This window comes from Mastigoproctus giganteus, chromosome 13 (genome assembly GCF_048544385.1).
Source record: "Mastigoproctus giganteus isolate SK-2022 chromosome 13, ASM4854438v1, whole genome shotgun sequence".
In the NCBI taxonomy this organism is placed as follows: Eukaryota; Metazoa; Arthropoda; class Arachnida; order Uropygi; family Thelyphonidae; genus Mastigoproctus; species Mastigoproctus giganteus.
The window spans coordinates 133,221,890-133,234,913 of NC_143587.1; the positions used below are offsets into that span (position 1 = coordinate 133,221,890).

A 13,024-nucleotide genomic window follows, 5' to 3' on the forward strand; every position below is an offset into this window, starting at 1 on the left:
GAAACTCAATTCAAAACAGAATTTCTGAGCATTACTACTGCACAGATGCCACTAAAGGCAATTACCTGTCAGGAAATAACAGTTCCTAAAAAAAAGTTTTTTAAACAACACTTCAATAAAATTCAGTTAATTAGAACTACCAAGTGGTCACTCCCTAACACAGTCAGGCCATATAAAGTGTAAGTGAAGTGTGGCATGTATAAAGTTTATATTTTTGTAATTTGCAAGAAAAGGTGCATTTTCTTGCACAGCTGTAAAACACTTCCATGCTTTACAGCTATAGGCACAGGAAACTTATGCCTCTACAAACAGCTACAGAAAAATAACACAAAAATGAAAATTACTCTGGTCACAAATTACTTTTGGGACAATAACTGGGCTTTCAAAATTTCACCTTGTTGTAAACTGGAAATGCTTTCTAGCATTTCCAGTTTACAACAAGATTCGCGGATTCGAATCCCGCCTCAGGCTTGGATCAGAGTAGAAATACAAAAACCTTGGGAGGTGCAATATGGCCACAGAAGCCGATGCGCCAACAACTAACAAAAAAAAAAAAAAAATTGTCTTGTTAATTACAGTGTCAGTTTAAATCAAAGAACATGCCTTTTGTAGGCAAGTGTGAATTTCAGTTGATTGGAAAATTTAATTGTGAAGAGCATTAAAGAATTTTTTTATTTTTTTTTGACAGAGTCTCTCAGCCATTCAAACACTTGCTAATGAGAAACTCCTTCCAAGATGTTTGAGGTGAATAGCCTTATTCCTGGGGTACAACTTGGGGGGGGGATATCAAAATGTACAAAGCACTATAGCAAACAAGTTACAAGTAAACAGCACTGTAGTAGGGGATAACTGTAAGTGAAAAGGCTAAAAAAATGAAACTTTATCACTGTTGATTTTGTGAATGGCAAGGGTTTATATTACTTAGTAAATGCAGTGGTTTATATTGCTTATAAACTGTGCACTACCACAATTTGCCATGGTATTACACTTTTTTAAAAATAAGCCATTGCAACAAGGTTAGTCTTCCATTTATTAAAAGAAGAAATGCTACTTTGTTATCTATTTCAATATTAGCTGGTTTTATCTCGTCATAGTTCCCTGACTAAACAGTAATAATGAATTTGTTCATTGTGAAAATTGTTTATTGTGTGGCTCTCTCGCTCGCTCTCTCTCTCTCTCTCTCTCTCTCTCTCTCTCTCTATTTAATTTTTCTGTCAAATGAATAATGAAATAATTGGGTTAGGGGGTGAGGTGCCTATGCGCACAGTAATAAAAACATGTGAACCTCATTACTTTACTGATTCATCTATCATTGTACTTATAATATCCTGATTTACAATATCACCTAGCCATTTGTGAAAATGCCTCAATTGTTTAATTTCATATTTAAAAATTAACTCATTAAATTCTAATTAATATCATAAACTCATTTTCTGATTAGGATTTTTTAAATGATATATGATTTATGTTTTTAGGTGCAAAACACGTAGCCAACATTCCTGAACAAACACATATTCAAGGATGGTTTTGATATTGTATAATAGATTTGTTGGTGAAACAGATTAATTTTATTTGTACTTATTTTTTTCTTTCATCTTCTGAATCTGTTCAAATATGTTCTTTTGTCAGTTTTAGCATAAGGTTAGGAAATTTGCCAAATTTAGGCAGTTTGATTATTTGTAACTTAATTGTTCACTGGCTATGTCTACAAACTGCTTTTACAATGATGTCCCTGATAGTTTTACGCTAAGCATAAGATTTTAAAAAATAATAATAAAGAGCTACCTATTTCGCCATTGATAAAAACCATGATCTCGTAGTGCTCTGTCCACCCAATTATCTTATACTGGATACAGCCTGAGTTTCCACTACACAGTCAGAGACTGATGATCACTACTGTTGTAATGTTTTTACAGAATATGAGCATTATTTCTCGACCCTACAGTGAGACATGCCTGATTGTTCATATGGTCACATCAATGTTCTCCCCGGGATCTATTGAATGGGTGCATGTGAATTTAACTGACTGCCCGGCTAAAATTCAAGCGATTCTCTCCGTACCATATGGTACTGATCTCAATCAATATTAATTTGAGCATACTATGCGATCGAGGTCAATGCGACAGGGGTGGACCCCAATCCAGCTGGAATTGTGATTGGACGGCAAAAGATCGGTAGAACTCAGCTTTCCGGTACATAACCTACCTAATGCAGTTATAAGACTTCCCACTATTTGACCATTGCACTGACATCATGCAGCCATCATGTAGTTCACTGCTGCGAATCCAGATTACGATTACCAAGAATATTGTTGTGTGCTTTATGTTGAGCTATCAGATGCCAGTCAGCTGATGGCGTCAATATGTTGGTTGAATTCTGATTCACTGAGTCAACTCAAATTCACTTTTGTTATTCAACCCCTCGATGTGGGCACCTGTATGTGGTGAGGGGACCTCCCAGTGACGCTGCTGGTCTGCCAGATTAGCATCACTGGGATCTAATGCCCACAGCCTAGGTTCCAGGCCAACACCATAGGAATCTGGCATGTTTGCCATGTGTTGCAACCTGTGGAAACTTGGAAAGGGGGATCCTGGTGGTTGAGGGGCCCAGCTTCAACACACCACTTTGGCCCCTGCTTCAACAAGGTGGGTGGTCCTGGATGGCTCGGCCAGGATCAACCGACTAGTAGGCTCGCCTGCAAGGGTCAAACACATCAAGGTCATGCCCCTACCCTCATGGTCCGAGGGACAGGATTCAGGCTGGCGGCACGGATATAGTCTGGATAGCCCTGGCATCAAACTTTTCAGCGCATTTATTGCTTGCTGGGTTGTGGGCATCCCTTTGGGCTCCGTGGTGGGTGGGGAGCCCAGTCATGAGTTCGAATCCCGCCTCGGGCTTGGATCAAAGTACTGCAAAAACCTTGGGAGGTGCATTATGGCCACAGAAGCCGATGCGCCAACAACTACCAAAAAAAAAAAAAAATCCCCATGATAACCACCCTAACTAGTGATAGACAGTGTCTGCCATTTAGTTTACCGTGGTGGAAGATTGATCAGGCTGACTGGAATGCCTTTCAACATCTGGCAAACATTGCTACAGTCAGTCAGGAGCCAATCAATGTTGCAGTTACATACATCACAGACACTTGTCCATGCAGCTGAAATTGCAATCCCAAAATCATCCAGCTGGTTCCCACTATTTCCCAAACCTTGATGGAATTCAGAATACACTGCACAGCAGCAAAAAGCACAAAACAAAGCCTGGGGGATATTCCGCCGATATCCCACGGCTGAAGATTTAATATCATTTAAACGTGCACATGCAAAAGCATGTTATGTACGACATCAGAGCCAAAAGAAATCTTGGATCTGTTTTACATCATCCATAACTCAGGCTGCTAGCTCAAAAGCAGTCTGGGATAAGATCTGGAAAATGAAGGGAAAATATCCACCGTGCCCTTCAGCGATCCTCAAGCACAATGGATGTCCAATTGCAGGTCGAACTGCAGTTACAAATACTCTTGGGGAAACATTTGTAAAAATCTCTGCAATAACATCTTTCCCCCCATAGTTTTTGGCCCCGAAAAAGAAAAGTGAGAAAAACCCACTAAACTTCTATTCAAAAGAGCTTGAACCATATAACAAGCCCTTTTCACAGGAAGAGTTCAATGCAGCACTTTCTCACGCATGCAAGTGCTGTGGGGCCCAATAACATCCACTATGAAATGTTAAAATACCTCTCGTCACAATCTAAGGATCACCTTTTAATTTTGTTTAACAGAATTTTTCTTAACAAACAATTTCCGGATTCCTGGCGAAAGGCTATCATTCTTGCTTTCCCAAAACTAGGAAATGATCCTAGAAATCCAAGTAACTATCGTCTTATCGCTCTGACAAGCTGTTCGTGCAAAGTCTTGGAAAGAATGGTTGATGCACACCTTGTATGATATTTGAAAATAAATGGTCAGCTTTCCAGGACTCAGTGCAGCTTCCGAAGAAATAGATCCACTCTGGATCATTGTCTGACTGGAAATGTGCATTTGTGATGCTTTTATTAAATCTGAGCATCTAGTAGCAGTTTTCTTTGATATTGAAAAAGCGGACGACACAGCCTTTCGATTTGGCATTTTACAAGACCTCTGTAACTGTGGTCTTAGGGGTAACCTCCCTCATTTTATTAAAAACTTTCTTTTGAATTGCCAATTTCAAATCCATTTAGGATCCACCCTCTCGTGAGTGTTCTCTCAGGAAGTAGGAGGGTGCCTCCATAGCCAGGTGGGCAGGAGCAGCAGTACGTAGCACATGCTTCTTGATTAGACCGGGGTTCGAGCCCGTGACCACCAAATACAGAGGATGCGGAAAGGTCAGGGAATGACCACCGCATATAGTTGCTAATGCTCCTGAAAACCAAACAACAAGAAGAGGGAGTCCCGCAAGTATCCATTCTAAGTGTCACGCTTTTCACAATCAAAATAAACTATCACAGAACGACTTCCGCCCATGGTGAACAATGCCTTCTACGTTGACGATTTTACTATATTTTGTCATTCATGCAATGTGAGGGTCATTGAAAAGCAACTGCAGAAAACCGTTGATCACCTTACAGCTTGGTCTTTGGCTAATGGGCAATTTTTATCACAGAAGACTGTTCGTGTACACTTCTGTAACAAACGCAATCTTCATCCTGACCCAGAATTAAGGCTTGGGCAAAATAACATCCCAGTTGTAGCAGAATTCAAATTCCTTGGACATATTTTCAACAAGAAGCTGACATTTCTACAACATATTTGTCAGCTTAGAACAAGATGTGTTAAAAGGCTTAACATCCTTCGTGCCCTTTCCTCAACTTCAATGGGGCGCAGATCGTACTACCCTTCTTCGTCTCTACCGAGCACTTGTCCATTTCAAACTCAATTTGGGTCTCGGGTTTATGGCTCTGCTACAGATAGTGTACTTTGGTAGTTAGATCCAGTCCACCATCAGGCCATCTGGACAGCCACTGGAGCATTTCGCACATCTCCTGTCCAAAGCCTTTACGTTGAAGCAAATGAACCATCTCTATCTCTTCGACGTAAGCAGTTGTCTATACAGTACGCTTTTAAATTAAAATCGCTGCCGGATCATCCCACGACGTGGGCATCCATTTTTGAGCCACGTTGGGAAAACCTCTACAATACCCGTCGGACTGCCAACAAACTTTATGGCATTAGGATCCAAGGACTCTTAAATGAAATAGACATGAATGTAGACAACATTATCCAGTCACTAATGCAATTCCTTCCACCCTGGCATGCCTATTTTCCAACTTGTGATTTCTCCCTTAAGACCTGGGAGAAGGCTACTGCGCCGCCAGCTGTCTACCAACAACTCTTTGCATCACATAGAGAGCAGTATTCTGACTTTCTGTCAGTCTATACTGATGGCTCGAAATCAGAATGTAATATGGGATCTGCTGTTGTGTTTCCTCACAAAACATTATCCAATAAGATCTCACAAGAAACTAGTATTTATATTGCAGAGTTGCATGCAATAGAAACAGCCTTAGATCACATTAAAAATAGCGATTACCAAAGGTATATGATTTATAGTGATTCATTGAGCGCGTTACGGGCTCTAGTATCGATGAGGTATAACCCTCATCCGATCCTATCATGGATCCGGCAGACCCTTTTTTCTCTCGTGGAATTAGAATTTGACATTCGCTTTTTCTGGATCCCAAGCCACATTGGGATCCAGGGAAATGAATTAGGTGATACCGCTGCCAAATCAGCCATTTCCCTGGATAATCATTGCCTGTCAGTCCCCTTTACAGACTACATGCAAATAATATGCTCTAAATTACATTCCCAATGGCAAGATTCTTGGCACAGACAGGCCACAAATAAACTACATCACATTAAGCCTGTAATTATGCACTGGCTGTCCAGTCTACGCAGGGTTCAAAGAGAGGAAGTTGTTCTTGCTCTTCTCCGCATTGGTCATAGTCATATAACACATTCCTATTTGCTGAGGGTGGATAACCCACCTATGTGTGAGATGTGTAACACTCTTTTAACCATCCATTCCCTTTTTATAGGATGTCCTGTTTTCATAGAAGCATGACGCTTGTGTTTTACCGCTTTTAATAATCTGACAACCATTTACACTCAGTCAGATTGTCTGACATTTTTAACTTTTTACATTCTATTAATTTATATACAAAGATTTAAGTTTTATATTTTATATGGTTTTACTTAACATTACATCTTTTTTACATATAGCTTGATGTGGTAGTCTAGGTATAGTCTATGATGTAGGTAGTCTAGGTATAGGCTACCACATCAAGCAGAATACTAAACATTTTGGTAGTTTAAACAAATTTAAACAGAATACAAAATGTTTAGTATTCTGTTTAAATTTGACTTGGCTCATTGTGGCCTTAGCTGCCAATGCACCATTAAAAACCAAATCAAATCAAATTGTTATTCAAATCTTTGGACTCTTTCTGAGACGACCCAGTGTATTGATTCACTCACTCACTCTGCAGCCACCTCTACAGCAAGCTGAGTATTATAATTCGGCAAGCTAGTACACCTCGTTAAATCCGGGGACTGCTAAGATGCGTTGTTTGTCTTGGTCTCTGTACAGGAGCACAAATATAATAATATATATTGCAATAAAATAAAACAAAATAAGAACCCATAATGAGTAAGAAGTTAAATCAGAAAACATTTAAACATTTAGATTTCAACATTTTTCATTATTATTTTTTTACATCGAATTCTAATAAAATTGTTTTTTTTTTTTTTTAATTTGTTATTAAAACATTCTACTTTTTAAATAAAAAGTACATTATTTGTTAAATTTAGTGTGTTTATGTATATGTGTTGGAATTTTCATTTTTCAGTTCAAAAATATTACGCTAGCCAATATTAAATTTTTTCAATGTTGGTTGCACAAATCTTTCTATACATTAAAATAATTTTCATCCCGGTGATATTTATTCAGCCAATGGGAGAAGAGAGATGCGGGTTACATGTTAGCATTAGCATTAGTAGAGGCATTTGATGCAAGAAAGCAAGCTTATGCAGCATCAGCCAAAAAAAAAAAAACCACGTCCACTTCACCCCTCTGTTCGTTCGAAATACCTGTCCAGCTGAGCCTTAAACTTATTTAAGCTATCAACTTCCACAACAAGGGATGGAAGTCTGTTCCACCAGCCAACCACCCGCTGGCTAAAGGCAAATTTCCACACACGTCTATCCTACATCTGTCTTTCCTCAATTTGAATTTATGCCCTATCAGGTGATTATTCTGAACAAGAGGAAGAATCCCATCAGCATTGAGCATGCTCAAACCATTCAAGGCTTTATACACCTCTATCAGATCACCTCGCTGGTGCCTAGTCTCCAGACACTGTAATTTGCAAAACTTAAGCCTTTCTTCGTAAGAGCACCCCTTTGTTCCATTCACTAATCTTGTTGCCCCTCTCTGTACTCGTTCCAGCAGCTCTACATTCTTCTTGAAATGAGGCCTCCAGACCTGTATACAGTACTCTAAGTTGGCCTGACCATTGCCTTATACAAGGGAATAATCACCTCCTTATCCCTGCTAGAAAAATTTCTATATATCATTAACAATACACCATGAACTACTCTTGCAGCCTGTCTGCACTGCTCAGAGAACTTCATATCTGTCTGCACTGCTCAGAGAACTTCATATCTGTCTGCACAACCATCCCCAGATCCCTTTCATTCACTACCACTGTCAGTGTAGTATCACAGAGTTGATACTACACTGACTTGATACGTTGCTCTGGGGTTGCTGTTTCCCATATGTAGTATTTTACATTTGTCAAGGTTAAACTTTATTTGCCACATCTCAGCCCGCCTGCTCAACCTTTCCAGATCCTGTTGCAGCAGCATAGTGTCAGTAGTATCCTTGACAACACTGCCAACCTTCGTATCGTCTGCAAACTTGGACATTAAGCTTGATATACCATCATCAATATCATTTATAAATACAGAAAACAATAATGGACCCAACACTGAACCCTGAGGGACTCCACTAATAACATTACTCCACAATGAGCAGTGTCCATTGATTACCACTCTCTGTCTTCTCCCCCTCAACCACCCCTTTATCCATAGCAGCAATTTGCCTCCAATGCCACACTGCTCCAATTTGTGCAGCAGTCTTCCAGGTGCATCAGTATCAAAAGCCTTTCTAAGATCCAAGTATATAATATCAAAGTTATTCCCTGCATCCAGTTCTTTTGTGACTGCATCATAGTATCCAATCAAATTGGTCAGGCAGGACTTCCCCTTAACAAAACCATTCTGTGTCCGAGCTATAACTGAAGTCTTGTCTAGATGATCCTGCAGTGCTTCTTTAACCAGTGCCTCCATTAATTTTCCTGGAACAGAAGTTAAACTCACAGGTCTATAATTACTTGTGTCAGTCTTTGATCCTCCTTTGTGAATTGGGGTCACATTTGCACATCTCCAGTCTGTGGGTACCTCCCCTGAGTCCAAGGAAGCTCTCGTAATTATGGCTAAGGGTTTGCTTACTTCCTTTGCTGCCTCCTTTAATATAACTGGATAGATCCCATCCACCCCAGGTGCCTTTCTTGTGTTTATCTTCAAAAATTTCTCCTCCACTTTACTCTCAGTTATTACAAGATTTTCTAGCTTACTGCCAGAGTTGAATACACCTCTGGCATTCCCCTCGCTGAATAACTCCTCATGTGTGAATGTCTATGCAAAATATTCATTTAGTTTGTTAGCTACCTGAGCAAGATCATCAACAGTTATTCTTCATATCTGTCTGCACTGCTCAGAGAACTTCATATCGATATCAAGTGGACCAATCTGATTCATCCCTTCCTTCTAGAATTTACCTAAGTTAAGAACTCTTTGCTGTTTTTCTTTGCATCCCTTGCCAAAGATTTCTCGTAATCTGCCTAACCTCCTTTGTAACTTGGTTACAGATCAACTTGTATCTATCATAGACTTCTGTGTCACGTGTTAATTTGTATGTATCCCATGCATTTTTCTTCTCTGCCATATGTCTCATTAATTCATCTGACATCCATTTAGGCCTAAACCTTGAACAATATATCTTACTAGGTATGTAAAGCCTAGTAGCTTCCAAGATAAGTTCTTTGAATGCTTCCCATTTTGAATTTGCTGTTGGTAACATCATCAGTTGGTTCCACTGTATAGAATTTAAATACTGTCTCAGTCCATCGTAGTCGCCTTTACAAAAGCTATAACCCTTCCCTTTACTCCTAATGGTAGTTACCTCTTTGAGTAAATCCCACTTCAGCACACTGTGATCACTGCCACCTAGTGGTTCCTTTATCTGCAGATTCTTAATGCATGAAGAATCACTACTGATAATCAAATCAAGAGTATTACTCCCTCTAGTTGCCTCCCGAACATGCTGATGTAGAAAATAATCATTCAATAAATCCACAAAAGCCTTGCTAGTGTGTGAGTGACCAGCCCCCCAATTCCAGTCAATATCTGGGAAATTAAAATCCCCCATTATAAGACACTCTGATGTACTGGCCCACTCTATTTCCCTGTACAGTTTCTTATTATACTCATCAGAGTCATTAGGCGTATAGCACACTCCTACTCTCATTTTTGATCTCCCAATGCTTATGTTACACCAAACTGACTCGACACTGCACTGTCCAATGATGTCACCTGGCTTCACTTCCTTGGATTTTATGTGTTTCTTAACTAATAGCATAACCCCTCCTCCCTTCCAATCCTGTCTATCCTTTCTGTAGACGTTGTACTCCCCAAATTCCAGTTCTGCATTCCTTATATCTGTGTGACACCACCTCTCTGATATCCCAACAATATATGCCTTTGATGTTTTGAGCAATACCTCAAATTCATCAAATTTATTTACTAAACTCCTAGCATTGGTGTACACGCAAGTATACATGCACCTGGTTCTATTCTTAGCTACCCTAACACAACCCATGTGTTTACTTGTACCGCAATGACTCCCTGCAGTCTCTGAAATATCCTGCATCTTGTTTTTCAGGCTTCTGCTCATTCCAATAGAAGCAGTGCAAGAATCACTTTCACCTCTGCCAGTGGCTACTGTTAATCTATTAGTCTTTGTATCCCCCCAAGCTAGCAGTTTTCCGACTCACCTAACACTTCCTCGATAGCATCAGCAAATAGTAATACGTAAGAGAAGCTTGTTTTACTGTGGTAAAACAAGCTTCTGTTTAAGCATGGTCAAGCACTATGTTTATCTAACATAACCACGCAGTACCATGCTTGATTTCCATATGTAACGTATTTATGTGTCCATAGCAAAGAGACACGCACACGGTGTCAAAAGCTTTTGTTAAGTATTTTATTTTACTTTATCAAAAGAAGCAAGCATAGTGAGCAGTGGGCAAAGCCCCCTAGTTATCATTAAATCAATATAATGTTAAATTATGCAGTTAATTTTTGCCTTGGATCACTTAAATCACATTTATAAATAACAGAAAATTTTATAATATTGCAAAGCATTACACTCTCCCACCTACTGCTTCCTAATGCCACCCAGCTGGCAAAATTTTCTGGTGAGAACACTGCAGATTACATGATTTTTATGTGTGAGGTACTCACACATAAAAATCATATAATATTTTTATATAATATTTTACAGGTGACAAAACATATTGAGGTTTTTCAGCCCCTAAAACATGCAGATCCTTCAGAAAATTCAGGATCTTGGTGCTGATTACATAAAAGTTTACTACAGATAAGGCCTACAGGTGAAAGCTTCTTAACTAAAGATGAACTCCCCCCCCTTCCTCCGTTCTCTATCTTAGAATAGGGGAGTCCTGAAATGGAACTGCTTCACCTGTATCGAATCTTGCACAGAAATCTGTGGCATAAAATACTATATCAGTTTTTTTTTTTTTTACATTTATTTTTTCTTTCACAGTAGAGAGAATTACTGTAAGACAGTGCTTAAAACACATCTGTGAAGGGAAACTGATGCCTCTATAAAGTATACCAGAGATCACTAATGTGTAATATAGTTGTAATGTGCAATAGTGTCATAAGTTATTATGCGATAACTAGCTTTTATAATTATTTTTATAATAACTAATTTTTAATTAATTTTATAATTCTGTTTCAGGGAAAATAATAGTCACTTGATTAAAGAAGTAATGCAGGACCAGCTAGACAGGAATGCAGTTATACTGCGGTCATAGCATATATTTGTTAATGGGCAGTCTCATCTGACCAGTCTGATTGGATACAATGATGCATTAACAAATGAACTAGATTTCAAAAATAATGTTGATATTATATATTTGGATTTCAAGATAGCTTTTGATACTGTTGCACATAAAAGACTGCTGTACAAATTGGAACAGTATGGCATTAAGGGCAAGTTGCTGCAATGGATAAAGCGATGGTTGAGTTGCAATGGACAAAGGGATGGAAGACAGTGAGTGGTAATCACTGGACACTGCTTTTTGTGGACTAATGTTAATAACGGAGTCCCCCAGGGTTCGGTGTTGGAACCATCGTTGTTTACGATATTTATCAATGATATTGATGAAGGCATATCATGTCGGAAGTTTACGGATGGTGCAGAGGTTTTCAAGGTGGTTAGTGAGAGTAATCATGGTAAGCTTCTACTACTAGAAATAGAGAAATTATGCAGATGAGCTGAGAAATGGCGATTGAAGTTTAACATTTACAAAAGCAAGGTTCAACTCTGTGGTACTACGCTCAGTGTAGTCGAAAATGATAAAGACCTGGGGCTAGTTGTGCAGTCAGATATGAAGTTCTGGATAGTGCAGACAAGCTTCCATGCCGACCGGGCTAGCCAGGTGGGTAAAATGCCTGCCTGGCAACCCAAAGGTTGCGGGTTCGAATTCCAGGACAGCTCATAGGGTTTTGTCAATGATATTCAGGAACTTTGCTAGCAGGGAGAAGGAGGTGATTATCCCATTGTATAAGGCAGTGGTTAGGCCTCTTCTTGACTACTGCATACAAGTCTATAGATCTCATTTTAGGAAAGATGTAGATCTGCTGGAATGAGCGAAGAGAAAGGCAACAAGACTGGTGAAGGGAAGAAAAGGGTGTTCTTACCAAGAAAGGCGTTGGTTCTACAGATCACGGTATCTGGACACTGAGTACTTGTAAGGTGATCTGATTGAAGTGTTTAAGGCTTTGAATGGATTGAGCAAACTCAGTACTGATGGCATTCTCTGTCCTGGTCAGACTATACACATATGATGGGGGGCGCCTCCTTAGCCAGGTGGGCAGGAGTGGCAGTGCGTAGCACACGCTTCTTGATTAGACCGGGGTTCAAGCCCGTGACCACCAAATACGGAGGATGCGGAAAGGTCAGGGAATGACCACCGCATATCCCCGGAGCAATATGGCCTTAGTTGCTAATGCTCCTAAAATCCAAATAACAACAACAACAACATAGGACGGGGGCCATAAATTCAAATTGAAGAAGGATGGTTGCAAACCCTTAGCCATAATTATGAGAGCATTACTGTAGATGTGCAGAAGTTTGCTTCAACCAGCAGGTGGTTGATTGTTCAAACAGAACAAACTTTCATCTGTCATTGTGGAAGTGGGTAGTTGGAATAAATTCAAGGAAGAACTAGACGAACTATTGGAGTGGGATGGACAGGTGATGTGGTAAGGGTTTTTTTTTTTTTTTTTGCTGATATTTTTTAAGCTTGCTTTCTTGCATCATTTGCTACTAATACTAGATTGAAATAGACTTATTTTGGTCTTTTGAACTTCAGATTATTGTATGTGCATCTCAATGCTTGTGTTTGAAAAAAACATATACAGGTTAAACAAGTGACGTTACTGAAAGGTTAATCGGTGATTTATTTACGGGATGAAGAACTGCTATAGTACAAAAATTGATGATTAAGTACACTAAAGTACAAATCACTAAATTAAATCAAGATCACTAAAGTGAAGATAAAGTTTATCATCGCCTATTTGTATGACAAACAGGTGATGACTAAATAGTGTTAGCTG

General features: G+C 39.3%; 1 protein-coding gene across 1 annotated transcript in view; it reads left to right on the forward strand.

The window, feature by feature from the left end:
• The window catches only part of LOC150076452 (H(+)/Cl(-) exchange transporter 7-like), a 301,080-nt gene that overhangs the window by 12,992 nt on the left and 275,064 nt on the right, over positions 1-13,024 (forward strand). The gene's annotated exons all lie outside the window — the stretch shown is intronic.